Raw genomic sequence first — 19259 nt, forward strand, 5'->3', positions numbered from 1 at the left:
CACAGAGGCGGAATAAAAGGACGCCGCAATCTCGAGCATAACGTAAAATCGCGAACTCACGAGATCCATCCCGGCCGAACAGCGCAAGAAGCTGGTCTTAAGGGATTAATCTGGCAAAGAGCTTCCCTCCGTATCCTAGAATTACCAAACGCACAGGAGATGTATCAGGATCGTCCGGTCAGACTTTCCAATCGAGAGAGAGAGAGAGAGAGAGACAGAGAGAGAGAGAGAGAGAGAGAGAGAGAGAGAGAGAGAGAGAGAGAGAGAGAGAGAGAGAGAGAGAGAGAGAGAGAGAGAGAGAGAGAGAGAGAGAGAGACAAACGTTCGGAGGTTCGAGCGATTCGAACGATCAGTCGAGACGAGTCATTTCACATACGAGTGTGTGCGTACTTCTTTACGTATATATGCGTACGTATATATGAGTCCGGGCCACCCTGTACACAGCCCGTGTTGTGTATCTCAGCCGATGGTCCGACAGAGGAAGAGAAAGACAGAGGCAGAGGGGAAGAGAGAGAGAGAGAGAAAGAGAGATTGCATCCCGTCCTCTCTCTTCTCGTAGCCGCGAACAGCTCTCGTTTTCTTTTTCCGCTCGGTCCTTGCTCCATGCCGGAGCGATCAAGGCCGAGAATAAGATGAAACTGAAACGGGAGGGAATGCGAAGGAGAGAGTAAATCGAGAGAGAGAGAGAGAGGGCAGTACTACTCCCTCTCGTTGGACCGGCTCGGCCGAGCGTTCGGATCGGGATTTCGTGCGCGTTACGAGTTGCGTTGACGGAGATATAATCTCGACGGATGGTCGGATAGATGGATGGATGGATGGGAGGATGGATGGATGCGAGTGCGCCCGGAGGATGAGCTCGAAATCGGGTTTAAGTTTCGAGGCCGGGCGAATTCCGTTTTCCTCGTTATTTCGCAACGACAAACAGGGAGCGCGCGCGCGCTATTATCCGCCTCGTCTCGAGTAATGCCCGAAATAACCGGGTACTCGGGTAATACCCGGCGCAATGTCGGCCACTCCAGTGAGAATAGCCTCGGTAAAATACCCGCGCTGAAATATCCCCGGCTATCGACTGCGCGATACACATACGTATGTAACGGTGAAAGTATGCGGATCCACTTTCCCGCTTTACGTTCGCATCCGCGTATCATCCGCGCGGCTAGAAAGCGAGCGTGCTCTCGCGCATTTCGCCGCGATTTATTATTTCCGATTTCTTGGGCGAGTCTTACGCACGACGAGAATAAAGAGAGCACACGGAAAGAAGAGATTTCAGACGAGATGGGGACCGAACGAGAACCCGGCGCGGCGACTCGGAGAAACGATATCCGCACACACGTACGCGGGGAAAAATATCATTCCGCTGCCAAGAACAGCGATCACTTTTACTCAATTGCTTTTGAATCATGCCTGTCCTGAACAGAGAATTATTTTCTTGGTCGTAGACTTAAGACACGCCCATCACAAACTTTGGAGAAAGCTCCACTATCGTGTAAGAAAGAAATTCATCCTCTTTCCGAGAATATTCAAGTGACTAATCGCGCGGTTTCCGTCAGACACGCTGAGTAAGATTCCATTTTCTGCCAAATCTCCACAAACCAAATCTCCATCTCCGAGTCGAAATTTCGAATCCATCTTCGACCTCGATATTCCGTTCCGAGCAGATTTTACCACCCTGAAGCCTCAGTTTATCTTGCTTACATTTAATCTAAAACCTTGCCGAGCTCTTCCTGAGAGCCTACAAATGGCAAAAGTGATGCGTTTTCTGCCATTGAGTAGGACTTCTGTTTCGACATAAATCAAATCTCCATTGGTCCCTCAGAATCTATTATACAAGATATTAAGATAAAAAATCAGGCTGAAACTTCAAGTCGGGGCCTAAAACACGGGTGAGCCGAGGACCAGCCGAGTTGCAACAGCTCGTCCTCGATTGTCATCCTGCGGGCTCCGAATCCAGACGCCAGACGAATCCCCGTCGCTCCGCGCCGCTCGTTCTCTTTCGCTTCCGCTCCGCGGGGGAGACTTCGGCAAGTTTTGCCGCCGGGACGCGGTTTCGGACGTTAGAAACGTCCGACGGGAGTCGGAAGAGCTTGTCGATTCGACGCGGCCACGCCGCGTCGGCGAGGAGCGCGCGCGTTTCTGCGATTTGGAACTCGAGCACGATAAATGAGCGGCGGCGGGGGCAGCGTTCGCCGTGTGCGCGATATGAGTGATTAATCCGCCGCGGATTTGTCGCGCCGTACACACGCACTCGCGCGTCATTGTCGCGCGCCGCCCGCCGGGAGGAAGCCGCGTGCGTCATTCATGCGTCGCGCGCGCTGTTACGTGTCTCTCCCCCGACGCGTCCTCCCTCCCTGCCCCCCTCCCCCCGACCTGATCCTGCCTTCCGGCGAAGAGATGAGCCGGGATGTGTAGTGTCGCGATGAAAATCGCGTTACACGCCGTTTAAGAGCGACCGGATACGACGAGGAGGAGGGAAAAGGGCGGAAAAGCTCGGCCGGGCGAAAATTTCTCATAGCGGTAATGGATACGCGTCGCGCTTTTTCCCTTCCCTCCGCGAAAGGTGGGATTACTTACGCGTGTACAATCATGCAAATTGCTCGCAGTTGCAGTTTGCGAGCGGCTTTCGTTAACGATTTTCGCGCGCGCGCGTGTTTGGGGAAAAGCCCTCCTGTGCGTATACGCTGAATGCAACTTCAACTTTCTCACACGAGCGCGCTCTGCGCGCGGTTGTTCGCCCCGCGAGCTCGAGGATGCATGCAAATTTCGGCCGCTCCTTTCTGCATTTTGCAGGGCTCGAAAATCAGCGTCGAAGCGCGCCGAGAAGCGCGCCGGCGGCTCCGGAGGACCGTTCTTTTCGTCTGGCACGGGAAACCTGCTCTTTCTCTCTCTCTCTCTCTCTCTCTTTTTAAGCCATGCAGTAGTCGGCGGATATTTTGCGAAACGGGTCTCGACGTTGACGGCTGAAACTCCTCGCGCGCGGCGCCGGCTGTTGTTCCACGCCGCCGTATTCGGCGGAAAATCATGGTCGTAGCTTCATTAAGAATTAAGCAGGGCTTCTGGAAAGTTTAATTAGGACAGAATACGATATTGGACAGAACTTTGGCGAAACTTGCCTTGCTCGTTGCCTTTAAAGCGGAGGTTTCTTCGCGCCCGCCACGGCAAGAATTCGAGCCGCTCGCACTTGTGCAGATAAGAAACTCCGCGCTCAAACACTTTAAAGGTTCCGAGATAGTGATATTAGCTAGCGTGCTCGACGAACGACTCGCTCAACTTGCGCACTCGGAGCTCTCCTTTCTCGAGGCTACGCGCGACGATAGAGCCGTTTTTATCGGAAGACTCCGGGGTCACTTATTCCGCTTCGGCAATATGGACGTCGCGAATTACGAGCGCCGATCGCGCGATCGATTTGGCTAACTCGCCGATTAGTTTCCGAGTCGAAATTTTTTGCTCGCACCTTCAACCTCGATATTCCATTTAACACTAATTTTAGAAAGCGAAACGTCCAACGTAGTTGACATTCGGCCAGTTTTCGGCACATATTAAAGTGCACAGAGAATCATTAACTGTTATTTGTGCTTGTCGGGTCTCACTTGAATGAAGTGTTCCTCTCCGCCGCGAAAGCGCGCCAAATTGCCGGATAAAACATCCAAGTATAATTGTTATTCATCCAAGGTAAACGTCCCAATGGCCGGACATCCCATCCGACCACTTTGAAAAAAAATATTTACTATTTATTTCAACAATAATGAATGAAAGTAATAATTATTGTAAAAAAAAACTTCAATATTTGGCGATTAGTTGGGAAAAAAAACCCAATTTGATATTTTTGTATCAAAATAAATATTAAATAAATAAGTATGGACCTATGGATTGGCAAAATAATGGTCAATCGTTAATAAATTCATTAAGAGATAGCATCTATATTTATATTATTTTCTATTAGCACATATTAATTTTCTAATTGTAAATAAAAGTAAATATTTCATTAATAATAGATATATATATATGTATATACACATTGGTTTAAATCATTTTTCTCTACTTAAGAGAATCTTAAGTTTTCGAATAAATGCAGATACTTGTATCAAAACTATTCTTAATATTATATATTGTATTTCTTATGACGCTTATCTACGCTTAAACGTCCGGTTACTGGGATATTTACCTTACTATCTTTAATCCGCACGCTGCTTGACGGTTGGTAAAATCCGCAAGAGCGCCCGGATCACGTCGAACCCGGCGCTCCCGGAGACGTCGACATTCCCGCGTGTCTCATGACGATGTAACGTGAGCGTTTTTCGAGCGGCCGGAGCACGCTTGCAATTACGCGAGTTTGCGGCCAGACTAACCCGCTTTGTTGCCCCGAAATTCGGACCGCCGCGTCGTGTCGCGTCGCGTCGCGTCGCGTCGCGTCGCGTCGCGTTTGCATGGTAATATCCGGGTATCAGGTTACACGGGGGGGCCAGTTCCAGCGGGTATTACACCGTGTGCATAGGGCACGCACGCACGCATGCACGCACGCACGCACGCAGTCACGCGCAGCATCGTATCGGATGGAGAGATTGATCGGGATTGATTCCGCGCGATGAATCGCCGGTGCTTATCGAGCCGGACCGGGCTTTTTAGCCGCTCCGCCGTAAGTGCCGGGGCTGTGTAATGCGTGGCCCCGGCGGCTACGTGTGTAAATGCGTATAAATCAGGCGGCCGTTCGAAGGACTCGCCGCGACAGTGATCGATGAGCGCGAGCGCAAATCGAGAATCAGCGCGCGCGCTCGTGTGGGAGCGTTAATGCGCCCGCGAGTCATCGCGGCCATTCGCGTAACGAGATTTAGCGTGCCGAGATGAGAGAGCGTGCACGGAGGAATGAACGTAGCCGGCCGCGACACCGGTTCTTCACCGGAGAGCAGGCAGGAAGGAAAATCGACGTGCTCTCGCACGATCACGCTTGCTTCGCGTCCAGCGAGTCGCAATCCTGACATCACTTCCGACGTCGATATTTAACGTTCATTTCGTATTCTGAAGCGCACGTCAAGCTATCTCGATCGCATCGCGATGAGCCTTGCAGCCTGATGCTTCGTGAGAGCCGAAGGGTGGACAAGCGCTTTCGGCCAATTCGGGCCGCTGAATGGAAAATTTCACTCTCGATACAAGCCGAGTCTTCGGTGGCGAGTCGAAATTTTCATCCCGCTTTTGACCCGCTTTTTAATGTTAATTTATTGCTTCGATATTGGTAATGTTTAAACTCACAGACTCGCGGCGAAAGTTTCCTTTCGTTCAGAGGCGTCGAGCAGTTGGACTAGTAGTTTTTTTTCTCTTTTTTTATGTAAACCAAATCTCCATTCTCGAATCGAAATTTTGTTTCTGCTTTATTTTTTTAACTTATAGCTTTTTTCGAACTTGTAGCTCTGTCGTGTTTCTAGAGCTTACAAACGCCGCCTGCCATTTAGAAGCGCTTTATAGAGGACTCGAGTTTCTGTATAAATCAAATCCCCATTTTGGCCTGCAAACTTGTAGATCTGCAACTTGTAGATGACGGGCCGATTTCGGGTTGAAAATGGAGCCGAAATTTCGGCTCGGAATATTCATTCGAAATATCGCAGCCTATCGGCATCTCGAGAGGCCCCGGGCGACCTCGTGGTCGCCTCCGTGGCACGGACGTGCTCTCGATATAGAACAATAGCAGCCGCTCGCGTAATTAACCAGCGGTCATTCCGAGGGCGCGGCTCTCTATCTTCTCGATCTGCGAGCGGGAGAGAAGAGGAGAGAAAGAGAGAGAGAGAGAGAGAGAGAGAGAGAGAGAGAGAGAGAGAGAGAGAGAGACTCATTTTCACGTACATTCATCCGCAGAACGATTTAAACACTCCTTCCGATGCTTTCCGCGACGCGTTCAACGCCCGACGAACCCGCAAGCGTGGCGAGTCGTGCAATTTTCTGCCACTTTTGAGACGCTCGGTAGGTCTTCATCAGCTTCTATGTAAATTAAATCTTCATCGACCTCCGGGATCTATCTCCGGATGCTGGAGCGATCAGGCCGAAATTTCGACCCGCCAGACTGTGTTTCCCGCGGTAAGATATCGACGCGGCGACGCGATTGTAATAATATCGACTGCCGTGACAGAGCCCGCTTAGAATTCCCGCAACGACGTAAAGCCCTCGCGCGTCGCGGAAGCTACCGGCATATAAGTACCCATTACCTGCTACAGAACTAACGTAGAACAATGGAGAGCGTCTCCCCTACGTAATTACCGCGCAGCTCGCCGTTCGAGGGCGAGGGTCTTTCTCGTGCCGTTCGCCTAGGCCAGAGGTGCACAACTCCGACAGCAAGCTGGAAATTCGCGACACCGTGTCGCCGGTGACAGCTTTCGTTCTTTTCCCGCGGCAAAATTGCCGAATTCGCGGAGGAATCGACAATCGGTCGGGACAGGATGACGTGCCTCTTGGATGTGCGCCCTCGTTACTTTTATCAGGAAATTCGAGCTGAGACTTTGCACCTACCTCTACCTCGTAACTCGTATTGAAATGGAAAATAGTATTATTATTATTATTATTATTATACAGAAAATTGCAAATAGCAAATTACATGAAAATAGAGATTGTAAAGGAAGAAATGTACGCCTTCGAAATAAATTATAGTTGGGATTATAGCAGTTACATATTTCTGTATCAATGCAGACAACAGATGACTTCGGGTAGCCGATTTCTACTTGTCCCACCTTTAGCCGATTCGTCGTAATTGAATCAATCACTGCGCGGAGAGCTGAGAACGCTAATCATAGTCAGTTGTTACTTATAAGATCGCGTGTGTGAGTTCAGCTGAAGCTTCAGTGCAAATCGTTTCATCGGCTGCGGGGAGCATCTGAGGTTGGACTCAAGACGATCAGACCCGGCGATGATTACCAGCTGAAATGTCACACAGTGAGTCAGTAAGGGCGACGCGGCGAGGAGTCGAGTCGCTTTCGGGTTTTCATCCCGAAGGGCCTGGCGAGTGTCATCCTCCTTTTTTATCGCGTTGCGCACCTCTGAGGTCTAGGCGCACCATCTATGCGCTGGGTCTTGCACAGACGCACGCACGCACGCACGCACGCACGCACACCCGGGGGTGAGGAGAGTGTGCAGGTTCACGTGCAGCTCGGCGCACACGTGCGTCCATCACCGCCGTACTTATCCAGCTCGCGGCCACAATTACTGTTCCGGCAACAGATGCGCGCATTCTCGTCCCTGTTGCGCGTTTCTGGCCGCGCGTTCTTAGGGCATCGCGCACGTGTGACAGCGTGACTGTTCTCTCTCTCTCTCTCTCTCTCTCTCTCTCTCTCTCTCTCTCTCTCTCTCTCTCTCTCTCTTTTTTTCTTTCTCCTTTTTGTGAGGACTCGCGGAGTGTTCGACGACATCGACGGAAAAATATCCAGACGGAGCATGCGACTTGGGCCACGAGGGGCTGTACCAAGTTGCGGTGAGGGGGGAAAGTTTTGGGGTATTTCGGGTCGCTCGGCTCGACGCACGCCGTCATTCGGCTCTCACGTTCGGCTTGCTTTGTGCGCATCTTACAATGCGTTGCGGACTGAACGGATTCTTTATAATAGTCGGTCGTTTCCTCTTTCTCTGGCGTTCGTGTCGTGAGTTTTCGCTGCGGTGAGTTTGTTTCTCTTGTCTCTCATTTTTGCATTATATTTCCCGCGGTATTATCGATCCCGCTCTTGTATTCTGTCCCCCTTTTACGCGTTGTCGCGGGTTGGAAATCAGATGTTGTACCAGAGAAATATTTCGCCGTGAATGAATAGATAAATAAACGCGATAAAGATCGTTGTAGTGAATTTCTCCAAAGGCGCTATATTTCAATCGCTCGTGAACGTCACGGCTCCAATTGGAAGATAGGGCGAAAAACCAAAAAAAAAAGAAAAAGACAAAAAAGTCCGAAATATAAAAGTCCGCAACTTTCCTTGATCGCCAATTAGACTCTCACGGAATGTTTCGTTTGGAGATTTTCATGTCGATGACTTAATTGTCCTTTTTTCTTCTTTATTTTCTTTTTCTACTCTCTCTCTCTCTTTCTCTCTCGCGAAAACGTTCGCAGCGAACGACGACAATAAACGACACGCGCGGCACTAGGAGGGGAGAAAGGGAGAAAGAACGTGTTAATAAATTTTAACGGGGCATCTCGCGTCGGACGTCAGAATATGGTCCCCTGAAAATTACGTTTCCGTCATTGCCTTAATCCCGGCGTTCCCAGCGCAGCGCGCGTATCGATTTTTCTCTCCTCTTCTCCTCTCCTCCCGGGTCAGCGGTCTCCTCGTTCGTGCATCGCGAACGCGCTTGTGGCGTGCGCGCGTATCGATATTGACGTGCGGGAAATTGAAATAAATTATTCCGCGTTGCCGCGCGCGAGGTAGCGCGTGTCGCTGCGCGGATATTTCGTCGCGTCGAAGCGCCGATCGATCATTCGGCCATCGCATGCGTGTTTCGCGAAAATCGCGGAATTAAGTCGGCGCGATCCGCCCACAAAGTGCCGCGGCACCGTCTCTGCGAACCCTTCGCGAATCTCGCGGACTCGCGAGCGCTCTCTCTCTCTCTCTCTCTCTCTCTCTCTCTCTCTCTCTCTCTCTCTCTCTCTCTTAGGGCGTCCCATTCTCGCGATTCCGCAAGAGGTAGTCCCGACGAGCGTCAAGTAAGAAATTAGAAGATCGTAACGTGGAAATGTAATGCGATGGAACAAAGCTACTTCTCGCTGCGAGGATCGCCTTGAGAGTCCTTAAGGGCTTGTCTGGTCGGATGAGAATGAAGCGCTCGAAGCGAATTCCTCAATGCAAACAAACTACTTAATAGCTATTGTTACGAGCTTACCGGCGAGTTCTGTCGCAGCGCACGCCTTCACTGTTCGCTCGCTCGCTCGCTCGCGGGGAAATTTTAGTCACGGTCGAAGGAAAACGCTTGTGCTGTGTTTTGGCTCGTGGCGCAATATCCTCGTGTCGTCCGGAAGTCTCAGGAAAGTCGGATAAAGTAGACGCGAGAGAGGAACGGGAAGTACGCCCCCGCGCCTCGTCTCTCGCCACGCCGTGCATTTTGAATTCGCGAATAACGGACGCCTTTCGCGGAGATCGGAAACTGCTTCCTTTTAGTCCAAAGCCCCCCTCCCTCTCGCAATTATGACGACTTAGTGGGAAAGCAACGCGGTGTCCTCTCGTTTGACATTCGCCCGCGCGAATCGCGGCGTGTTGCATTTATCGATGGACGCGCCAAGAAGGAGAAACATACCGAAATTGACAAAGCGAGACTATCTCCCGGGAAGTCACGATACACCGAAATCCGGCCACCGAGGCAATCTTCCGAAATGCAATTTTACCGAAATATCGGAATCGCCTCTCGTTATACAACCCGGCTGCACCTACGATAAATTTCGCCTATAATATCCCCGAAAATTGCATTTCCGTCATTGCCTCAATCCCAGCGTTCCCAGCGGGGCGTATTGATTTTCGGCCGGGTACATTAGTACCTACTCGTTTGAATACAACGACGGTGTACTCAAATGGCTAGATATTAAGCCTTGGGACAATGCTTGTAGAGGCTCCTGATGAGACCGTCTTCACCGTGTGCGAACAGCGCTCTTAGGCGTTCTCATTTGTTGACATCGCAATGACTAGCGCGAAGCTGAATAACCCGATTAACAAGCAAACAACGCGCATCATCGTAGAAATGAATTAATAAACTGTTATTAAGCTCAAGTGTGCAGAGAATCTCAGGAAATTTGGAACTTTAATTCGTGTTGTATTTTTCCAACTCGTAGGAAGGTTTTAATTGATATGCGTTTCACCGCAGAAATGGCGGGCACTGTTTGGCGACATGACGGTTTAGTTTCATTTTTGATTGACGGTTCAGTTTTAAAGAATTTAAAGAGTAACTGCTCTAAAGTTTGATGTGACTTTTAGGTTTATCTGAACTTATTATTGATAACAATGTAAAATTTAGAAATTTTATTCGTTAATTTCTTGTTGACTTAATTTTTTATTTAGGACGTTTATTAAAATTTTATGGAATATAAAAAAATATTATTTAAAATTTTATTTTGGTTAGAATTCAAGCTTAGAATAAAAAAGAAAAATGCGTCTTTAAGATACAGATTCGTGTTAGCTGATTTATTAAGAAAAACCGGCGCAATTATCGCAAAATGGTACACTGTCATTAATTGGGACATTCACTTATATACATTTAATTTGGCGCCACATACGGCGATCTGCTTCCGTTCTGCTTCTGAGCGGCTCGCAATCTGACGGTTCATACACCTGTACTGCTTTCAGGATAATTATCCCCTCTCGGCACAATTGCATACTCTGGAAAAATTGTATTCGGAATATCGTTTTGTCATATATTCACATTTCACGTCTTTGCCCGGGAAATTGTCCCAGATTCCAAGGTGCAGATTTTTCGGGACAATACACGTCCATCTTTCATCGAGTATACTATACGTGTGAATGTATGTGTGTCTTTCTCTCTCTCTCTCTCTCTCTCTCTCTCTCTCTCTCGACAAAGCTATCGCGCGGCTTGACAGAAAGGGACGCTAACGACGGCCGCAAATTCGATTCGCCGGCAAACTTCGTCTGCTCGAATTCTCACCGGGGTGCGCAGCGCGAGGCAGCGCTCGTGCGCTACGTGTTACCTACCGCGAACAAATAGTCCTCCCCGCGTCTCTCGAAAGGGCTGGTCGAGAGTCCGCAGGCTGTGTATATGTTACGCGTGTGTGCGTTATGCGCGCGCTCCCGTTCGCGCTCCTGGCGTTCGGTGTCGCTCGCATTTAATTACCGCGGTCGCGTGACGGCACGACGCCGTCGGTGAAAAGGCGAGACGCACACCCACACGATCAGTCGACTCTCCGCCTTTGTGTTCATTACAGGCGCGAGCGTGAGTTTGAGAGTCGTTAAGGACTAACGGCAGCGGGGCTCGCATTCGCCCTGCTGCGATCTGAGGGAGGCACCTCGCTCTCTCTCTCGCGCGCGCGCGCGCGCGAGGGCTTTCGTTCTCTTTTCACGGCGGATCCGCCGGCGAGGTCTCGGGGAGGGAAACGTGCTCTCTCGACCTCTTGATCGTAACGGGGTTAACTCCGCGGTAAGGGACAGTCCTTTCGGTCGCGCGACGCGACGCGCGTCTCCGCCGATCGCTAATGATGTGACGGTCGCGCTGCAAAACCGAGCGCGAAAACGACGCCCTCGTTGCTTTCGAGATATGCCTGCTCGCGCGGCCTCGTGGCTTTTTACAAGCCGAAAGAACCTGCGGGCGAAAGGGCGACCGAGATCGGACGGACGTTCGCTTTGTCCTCGCTTCCTCGAAGGGCAGCAGACACTGATCGATGCAAACCTCGTGAGACCGAGGATAATGATCGCCTCCTCGCATGCATGTCGTAATTTAAGACGACGGTCACTCCTCACGTACCTGTACGCCGTGCGATCGTGTTGTTTCCCGATCAGAAGAGCTCCTTTTTCTTTATATACGGCCATGAACAACGCGCTCGCCAGAGCAGCCGGACGGTAACTTGCGAAATCTCATCGCCTTGTTCTTCCTCTCTCTTTCTCTTCCCGTTCTTGTGTAACTTTGTGCAGAATAGTTAAAAGCTTGCTGGTTATTTTCTTTCGCACGCGTACATATATGTTGTATGAGTCACAATTAACTCTTTGAATGCGGAGCGTCTCAGAGCTAAATGAGTCGCTGAGGACGAAACACTTCGGGCTGCCGTGAAGCGACCGGGAAGACGAGTTTCTGAAAAATCGAAAGCAGGTCGAAATGAAATCTTCTTTTTGTTACGATTGTTAAGAGATGTAATGAAGAAATGAATATAGGTTCACGTTATAATAGTTGATAAACTTTACTTGTGTCGAAAGTATAAACCGAAGAAATTTATGTAACACATATACGCGTCTCTATAGCATTCACAAGGTTAATAAAATTATTAATTATTTAATGACAAACATATATATATATATATACACTTGGAAATCTTTTGCAATTTCTGTAAATATCCAACATGATACATGTCTACACGAAATTACGAGAAGCTACCGTGTTCTCCTCGATAGTATAGTGGTTAGTATCCCCGCCTGTCACGCGGGAGACCGGGGTTCGATTCCCCGTCGGGGAGTATCTTATTTTGTATATTTTAGAATCTTTGTTTGCTCTCAATTTATACTACATCGTGTAAAAATAAACATATATTTACATATCAACGTATAAAAATAAATATATATTTTGCTTACACATATAAAAAACAGTATATTAAAAGGAAAGAAAAAAAAAGCAAAAATTAAATACTCCCCGACGGGGAATCGAACCCCGGTCTCCCGCGTGACAGGCGGGGATACTAACCACTATACTATCGAGGAGAACACATGGAAAACCTTCTCTAATATGGTACTATAGGAGCTAGTATATATATCGTGAATATTTTATTTTGCTCTTTTTTCTCATTGATATGCTATCCTGTATAAATAAATAAATAAATAAATAAATAAAAATATACATTTAAGTTCACACGTAGATGTATAAATATATATTTATTTTTACGTGATATAATAATATGAAAGCAAACAGTTTTTTTAAGGAGCAAAATAAAAACCTCCCCGACGGGGAATCGAACCCCGGTCTCCCGCGTGACAGGCGGGGATACTAACCACTATACTATCGAGGAAAACATGGTAACCTCTTTCAAATTTGAGTAGTTATAGAATCATGTCGAATAGTTGCAGAAAAATTAAAAGATTTTTAAGTTTTATTAAAAAGCATCACGTTAGACACATTAACAGTACTGTTCTATCATGTAGCGTGAGCATACCAATGCTCGAGAATCCTTTTCCGCATTGAAATACAGAACGTTACTTTTTCCTTTTCTCGCGAGACTTGATATTTTTTATTTTGTAAAAAATATTTGTAAAATATAAAAAAAATTACATTGCATCGGCCGGGAATCGAACCCGGGCCGCCCGCGTGGCAGGCGAGCATTCTACCACTGAACCACCGATGCTTGTATGAAAGTGCCTACCCGTTTTGTAGCTGAACTATGATTAACGCGAGAATAGTTTATGCATTCAGTAGAAATCTGTAATCGTATAGGAAGAAAAATGTAAAAGAAAGTCAGTCGTCGCGAGAGATGAAATTTTTATGTACTTGCGTACACATCGAAATGTCAGATACCAAGGTTACTGTCGTGACGAGTACGACGTTGGGTAAACAAAACACGCGTACCTGGGCGGTATATTTTGTTAAAAGACTCAGAATACGATTATCGTGAGACCGTTAGAGGGACGAAAAATATCTCCCGTGCATTCGCATCGCGCGCGCGTCATCCGAGAGGCGAACTTTAAACGAGGTGCAGCAGGGTTAAACAGAGAACGAGACAATAACGAATCGCCTGTCCGTTTCGCCGATGACTCTGGTTCAGGGCCGCCCGCCGGTCGTTGCACCATCGTGGCCTGAGTAACAAAGAGAACGCGCCTGGTCAACACGGGCTCGTGTTATTCGTGGGGCTCGCGACTTTCGGCGTTAGTATTTATGGCCGTCTCGGTCTTCGTACGATAAGATTGTCTTCGTGCCCTCACGAAGGGCAACGGCGAGTACCGCGGCTCGATGCATGGCCGCGCGTATCTTTCTTTCGAACACGGCGATTCGAGCGATCTCACGATCGAGTGCCCCGAGGAAAAGGAGAATACGAGTGGAAATTGGAGTTTCATTCGTTGCACCTTGACAAGCGCCTCGTGTACTCGGTTACACGCTATGTGTCCGTCGGTTTTCTTACCATCGCTTCGTCGAAAAATCAAATCGAGGTTACCTACAATCCCATTGCATTCCTATTGCGTCTACTTAATAATCCACTTTACAGCCTAGTTGTCGGAACTTGAATATTACTTTCGATCTCAATATTCCATTTAATGCTGAGACTTAACGTTCTGAAGCACGCATCAACCTCGTTTGCGAAGAAATGTTAGATTCTATATAAATTAGATCTCTATTTCCCAGAGTCGGAATTTTGATCCTACTTACGACCTTAATATTCCATTCAACGCTAATTTAATACTCCGAAGCGTATATTAACCTCGTTTGATCGTATTTAACTTACAGCTGCACTGAGCGGTCTTCTTGTATACTTAAAACAGGCAAATTGTGGGTTCTCAGCGATTTAGAAGTGCTCGATAAACTACTTTCCATGTAAATTAAATCCGCTTTGGACTTTCAGAATCTATAAATGTTGAGGTCGAAAACAAGGCTGAAATTACGACTCGGGCGAATGCCATGCGAATCGAGATGCCCCGACGCATACGGTCGACTCTGTAACGAAAGAAACGTTAGTTTACATGCATGAGATTTTTCTCTTCCCCCTCCCCTCCCCCCCTCTCTCTCTCTCTCTCTGTTTCCGTTTTTCCCTCTCGTGGACAACCCGTCGATGCTATCTCGTACTTCGATTAGGTACGGGACTACAAGAGCACGAGAGTAATAAGCGGAGGGACTACTCGTGTCACGAAACGGGCAGACACGATGCACAACATACGCGCGGTCTCTGAATCGAATCCGAAGAAAAGCGCGGCGAGATAGGGCAGGTAGTCGACTCCGACATCCGGTTTGCCGTGGAACGAAGTCAATGCACCTGGCCCGTAGCAGCGTCTCGGCCCGATCTTCGAGAGCTGTCTCCTACTTACGCAAGCTACGCGATCGCTCAGCCTCTCTCCCCTCCCCCTTCTTGCTCCTCTCTTGCTCCGGTTTCTTTCTTTCTCGCTGCTTCGCTTCCGCTCTTTTTTTCTTTTTACCGAGACCCAACGAGAAAACCACTCTCCGATGGAAGATAAACGATCGACGGCAGAATCATTCGAAAATTGCATCACACGCGAATACCGCCGCATTTTCGAGGGTAAATTTCACCGAGGCGTCGGTACTTTCGCCGTAGCGGCGCAATTGTCGTCCTCGTCGTCCTCATTGTCGTCGCTCCTAATTCGACTCTTAGAATCCGCGCGATCTAGCGTAATATCTCTCCCCCCTGCCCCTCTTGAATATCTCGTCACGAAAGCGATTCAGCGAAAGCGGCGGCACTCGCTCGCTCGCGCAGATCGAAAGCAAATACATGCGCTTTCACCAGGGCGGATCGGAAAAACTCGGTCGTGCGAGGATCGCGGCGATGGGCGAGGTAGTCGGCGTACACGGGGGTCGCCTCTCGGCGCGTCGTGTTCGCGGCGGCGGCGGTTACCCGTCGATTCCGGACTCCAGGACAAGGCCACGCCACTGGCCTCCGCGAATCGTCGATCACGATCGACGGGAGGGATAGGACGAGAAAAAGGGACAGAGGGCCGCGCGATGGTAAGCGGGTATTACGAGTCTCGCTGAACCGCACAGCCGGAGGAGAGGCTCCTTGCGGGATGCACCGCGGAGGTGGAGGCGACCGTGTGTCTCTTCGGCGAGGAGGTTCATGGCCGTCGTCTTGCTTCGGGGACCGCAGGATCGATTCCGCCGCGACGAGATTCAGCGGAGGGCGAGCAGCGAGAGAGAACGAACAGCCCTTTCGTCCCCTCGTCCTTTTTTCTTCCTTTCTTCTTCTCCTCTCTTTTCAATCGCTGCCCGGCTACGGGAAGATGAGCCGCGATAACAAGCTAAGAAGGGAAAAGGGCAGATAACGATGACGCAAAGAACGATGATTGTACGAGGAAAGTCCTAATTGCGAGCGCGAGTCTGTCTGCTTTTCGTCCTGCGCATACTTGCGTGCGCGCACGCGAGTCTTCGCGTCCCCGTCGGGTCATCGGACTCCAAGTTTAGCCAGGAACACTCGTTACTCCTCCTCTTCTTCTTCTTCTGCTGCTGCCTTTTCTTCTTTCTTCTCCTCCTCTTCCTTCTCCTCCGATGCGGCCGCGATTAATGCGCGTGTGCATCGCGCTGCGATTCTTCTCCTTCGCTCGCGCCCCCTCTCGTCGCACCTTGTACACCGGCGCGATAAAGGAGCCAAAGGTTTGTTCACCTCTCCGCGCGATCGCTAAAAACAGACCACGCGAACGCACGACAAACTTTGCGCGTCCTGCCGCGCTGCCCGTCGTCGTCGGCCCGTCGCTCATTCTTTGCGCGCGTCGGAACTTGATAGACATAATATCAGCCTTGCGTTTCGCCGTCGGACGTGTAACGACCGCGCGAGAGGCTCCGTCCGAGAGGAGGAGCAGTCGTCACGAGGATAATTCGTCATACGTTTGCCGACAGCCTCGGATTCGAGTTAATATCCTCGGTGTGACATCGCGATTGATTAATAGCGACCCGCGTATTCTCGTTACGCTCGAGCGGTCTCGAAAATAGCGTGACGACGGCGGGATGGGGACAGGGGGGGGGGAGAAAGCCGCACGGAAAATTCTTTCCGCTTTCATGTTTTTCCTTCGTCGGGATCTGGCCCGGTTTCCCGAAATCGAGGTAGATACCAGTTGGAAATATGATGTCCCAAAGAAGCGGCTCCCGAAATAGGAAACCCGAAACTTCTTTCGATAATTCTTTCGGCAAGGCTTCTTATTTCTTTTTTTGTCCTCCCTGCGTTTCTTTATCGTCATTCTGAGTGGAAATTTGGATTCTACTTTCGACCGTGGTATTTCATTTAACGTTAATTTAACAGCTTGAAGTCTGCGTCGAGCTACTTTGATTGTATCTAACTTAGAACTTTGCCGAGAAGTCCTCTCGAGAATCTGCAAGCGGCAATTGTGCTTTTTCTGTGTTGTGAATAGGACTTTTGTTTCTGTACAAATTAAATCTCCATTGCTCTCCTCCGGAAAGGGTAGACAGTTGAGGCCGAAAATTGAGTCAAGATTTTAACCGAGTGCTAACTTGTGTAGGAATTCAATTTCTATACATAAATTGAATCTCCATTTCCGAGTCGAAATATTAATGCAACTTTCGACCTCAGTATTCCGTTTAACGTTAATTTAACTTGTTAAAATCTATATCAATCTATTTTGTATAAGTGAAATTTTCATCGGTCCTGCGGAATTTATTAATGGTGGGCAGCTGCGGCCGAAAGTAGAGCCGCAATTTCGACTTGAGCAAATACCGTGGACGCGCCATACGGCGAATGAGAGCCTGTCTTTGATTCATCACCGAGCGCTCCAATTGATTCGTCGGCGAACAGTATTGAAAAGTGTCCTCCGCGCCGTTCGGGAATGATCAAATGCCGCGATTCTTACGATGTTTTGCGCGCACGCGAGGGTAGTCGCGTATCGATCGGACTGTCCGTCCGTCCATCTTGCCTGCGTTTAAAGCCACCTTTGTCCACGCGTTTACAAAGCGCGTTTCCATCGGCTGCGTTCAAGCGTCGCGAATCACGCAATTTATTTTATGGAATTTAATTAAAAAGAATTGGTCTCGTACGCGCAAAGGAGATTACCGGATATTATGTTAAACGCTGTCGACTCTTCCTTTCTCTCTCTCTCTCTATCTCTCTCTCTCTCATTTCGTCTCCTTTTCCTCTGCCATGAGGAACGTTGCTGAGCGATAATACAAGTGAAGGAATGAGCTCATACTTTGCACGTGTTTCCTTTATCTCTCCTGTCTCTTTTTTTTTAGTTTCACCTCGCGACGCGATAACAAATCGACGAGACAAACAAACGGTACAAATGTAAGAACCGTATCTCCCCGTGCCATCGCGCTAATTTTACGTCATTTCGGTGTGACCCGCGACTAACTCGCTTGGCTCGCTTGGCGGTTAATGGCAACATTTCGCGCACGTCGCGTTGGACTTGTTCTCCTCCTCCTCCTCCTCTTCCTTTCCTCTCGCGCCCCTCCTCCGCCGAGCGAGAGCAAACGCACGGGCGGGCAAACTTTTACGCGTTCGTAAATTGCGGTTAGCACGAAGATGCTAATCGCCAGGGAGAGAGAGGAATTACCGAGCACGTTAACAATACGTGTGCGTGTGTGTGAGTTTGTCACGCCGATCGAAAGTCACCGTTCTGCCACGGTTGTTGCACATAATCGCGCTGTTCCAGCGCGCACCGCTGCACTCTTAATTGCACGGGGGGCCTGCGATTCGCGTTCCATATGAAACCGCACGTGATTTCGTGTCTTCGTGAAATAAATTCAATAAATAATACCGATCGCGCGGCGGGCTTGAACGCACACACACATGCGCGCGCGCGTGTGGAACTGCCTCGAAAAAATTCGTGCAATAATTGATGCCATTTAACCGATCGCGCGCACCGTTATATACGTGTGTGTGTCTGTGTGTGCGACAGCGCGAGCAGACATTTTCTCTCATTTTTTCGAGCACAAATCGATATCGCCCGCCGGAGCTAGTAGCAACAATTCACTCGCGCGTGCCCGCTCTATGAATAAGTGATCACGCCTTCGAGCTTAAAAGTCTCGTCCGAGTCTCGCGCACGTGCGTCGTTTCTCACGGCAGAGACAGAGCTCGCACCCTCGCTTTGTCCGACGAGGATGACGCGCCGCGGGATTTGAGGCCGCGTCGCACACAAATTCGCGCGAGACGCTTTCCGCGAGAATGACCCTTCGAGAAGAATCGCTCCAATCTCCGAATTTCGCGATTTCGGGATGCGACGCGCTTCGACTCGCTCTCCGTGCGACTGTCCACGTCGGCTTTCGGCGTTAGTTTCAGCCGGCGTCGGCCTTATGTCCTCATGCAAATTAGCGCCGGATGGCGCTTAGGCGTGCGCGAAAACGGCATCGCATATTCACCGAGTCCCGCTGAATGCGAGAATAAAAGGGACCGATTGGCCGCGGCAATAAATAACGGCTCCGGTCTGCCCGGCGCACAGAATTCGCCCCTTCTGCCTCCCCCCCCACTCGCCCCTCGCGAATTCTCCTTGCCCGCGCGGTGCGGAGGACAATGGATCGTTCGACTGTTCCGTCGTGATATCACCGTCGCGCATCTACGTGGCGGACGATGAACGGCCTGCAACGCGAAATATCGCTTTCGCGTGGCCCAAGTAAGCGCATAATAAAACCGGTCACTGCCGCGATTCGGGACCTATTCTGGGCCCTATCGTCATAATTGCTCCTTTGAACAGTGCAACCTTTCCTCGGCTTTACTTCGGGCATTTTTTCGCGTCGTCAGACACAATAGAAATATATCAGCTGATCAAAATACACGAAATACCCTGTGTATAGAAACTGAAGTCCTACAATTTGCTATTTGTAAGTTCTCAAGCTCTTTCGGTAAAGAGCTGCGGTTTAATGCAATCAAAAGCGGTTGATGTAGGCTTCAGAATATTACATTAGCATTACATGGAACGTTGAAATTGAAAATAGCGTAAAAATCGTGA

The 19259-nt window shown here is 49.3% G+C and overlaps 1 protein-coding gene and 4 non-coding genes across 5 annotated transcripts in view; 2 read left to right on the top strand and 3 right to left on the bottom strand.

The window, feature by feature from the left end:
- The window catches only part of Dora (zinc finger SWIM domain-containing dorado), a 69203-nt gene that overhangs the window by 1883 nt on the left and 48061 nt on the right, over nucleotides 1-19259 (top strand). The window lies entirely within an intron of this gene.
- TRNAD-GUC (transfer RNA aspartic acid (anticodon GUC)) lies at nucleotides 12047-12118 on the top strand. The gene has a single exon. It is a non-coding gene; the product is annotated as a tRNA-Asp (tRNA).
- Nucleotides 12288-12359, bottom strand: TRNAD-GUC (transfer RNA aspartic acid (anticodon GUC)). Its single transcript has one exon. It is a non-coding gene; the product is annotated as a tRNA-Asp (tRNA).
- TRNAD-GUC (transfer RNA aspartic acid (anticodon GUC)) lies at nucleotides 12593-12664 on the bottom strand. Its single transcript has one exon. It is a non-coding gene; the product is annotated as a tRNA-Asp (tRNA).
- On the bottom strand, nucleotides 12927-12997 carry TRNAG-GCC (transfer RNA glycine (anticodon GCC)). Its single transcript has one exon. It is a non-coding gene; the product is annotated as a tRNA-Gly (tRNA).

The sequence above is a fragment of the Harpegnathos saltator genome, unplaced genomic scaffold (assembly GCF_003227715.2).
Source record: "Harpegnathos saltator strain DR-91 unplaced genomic scaffold, Hsal_v8.6 scaffold87, whole genome shotgun sequence".
Classification (NCBI taxonomy): Eukaryota; Metazoa; Arthropoda; class Insecta; order Hymenoptera; family Formicidae; genus Harpegnathos; species Harpegnathos saltator.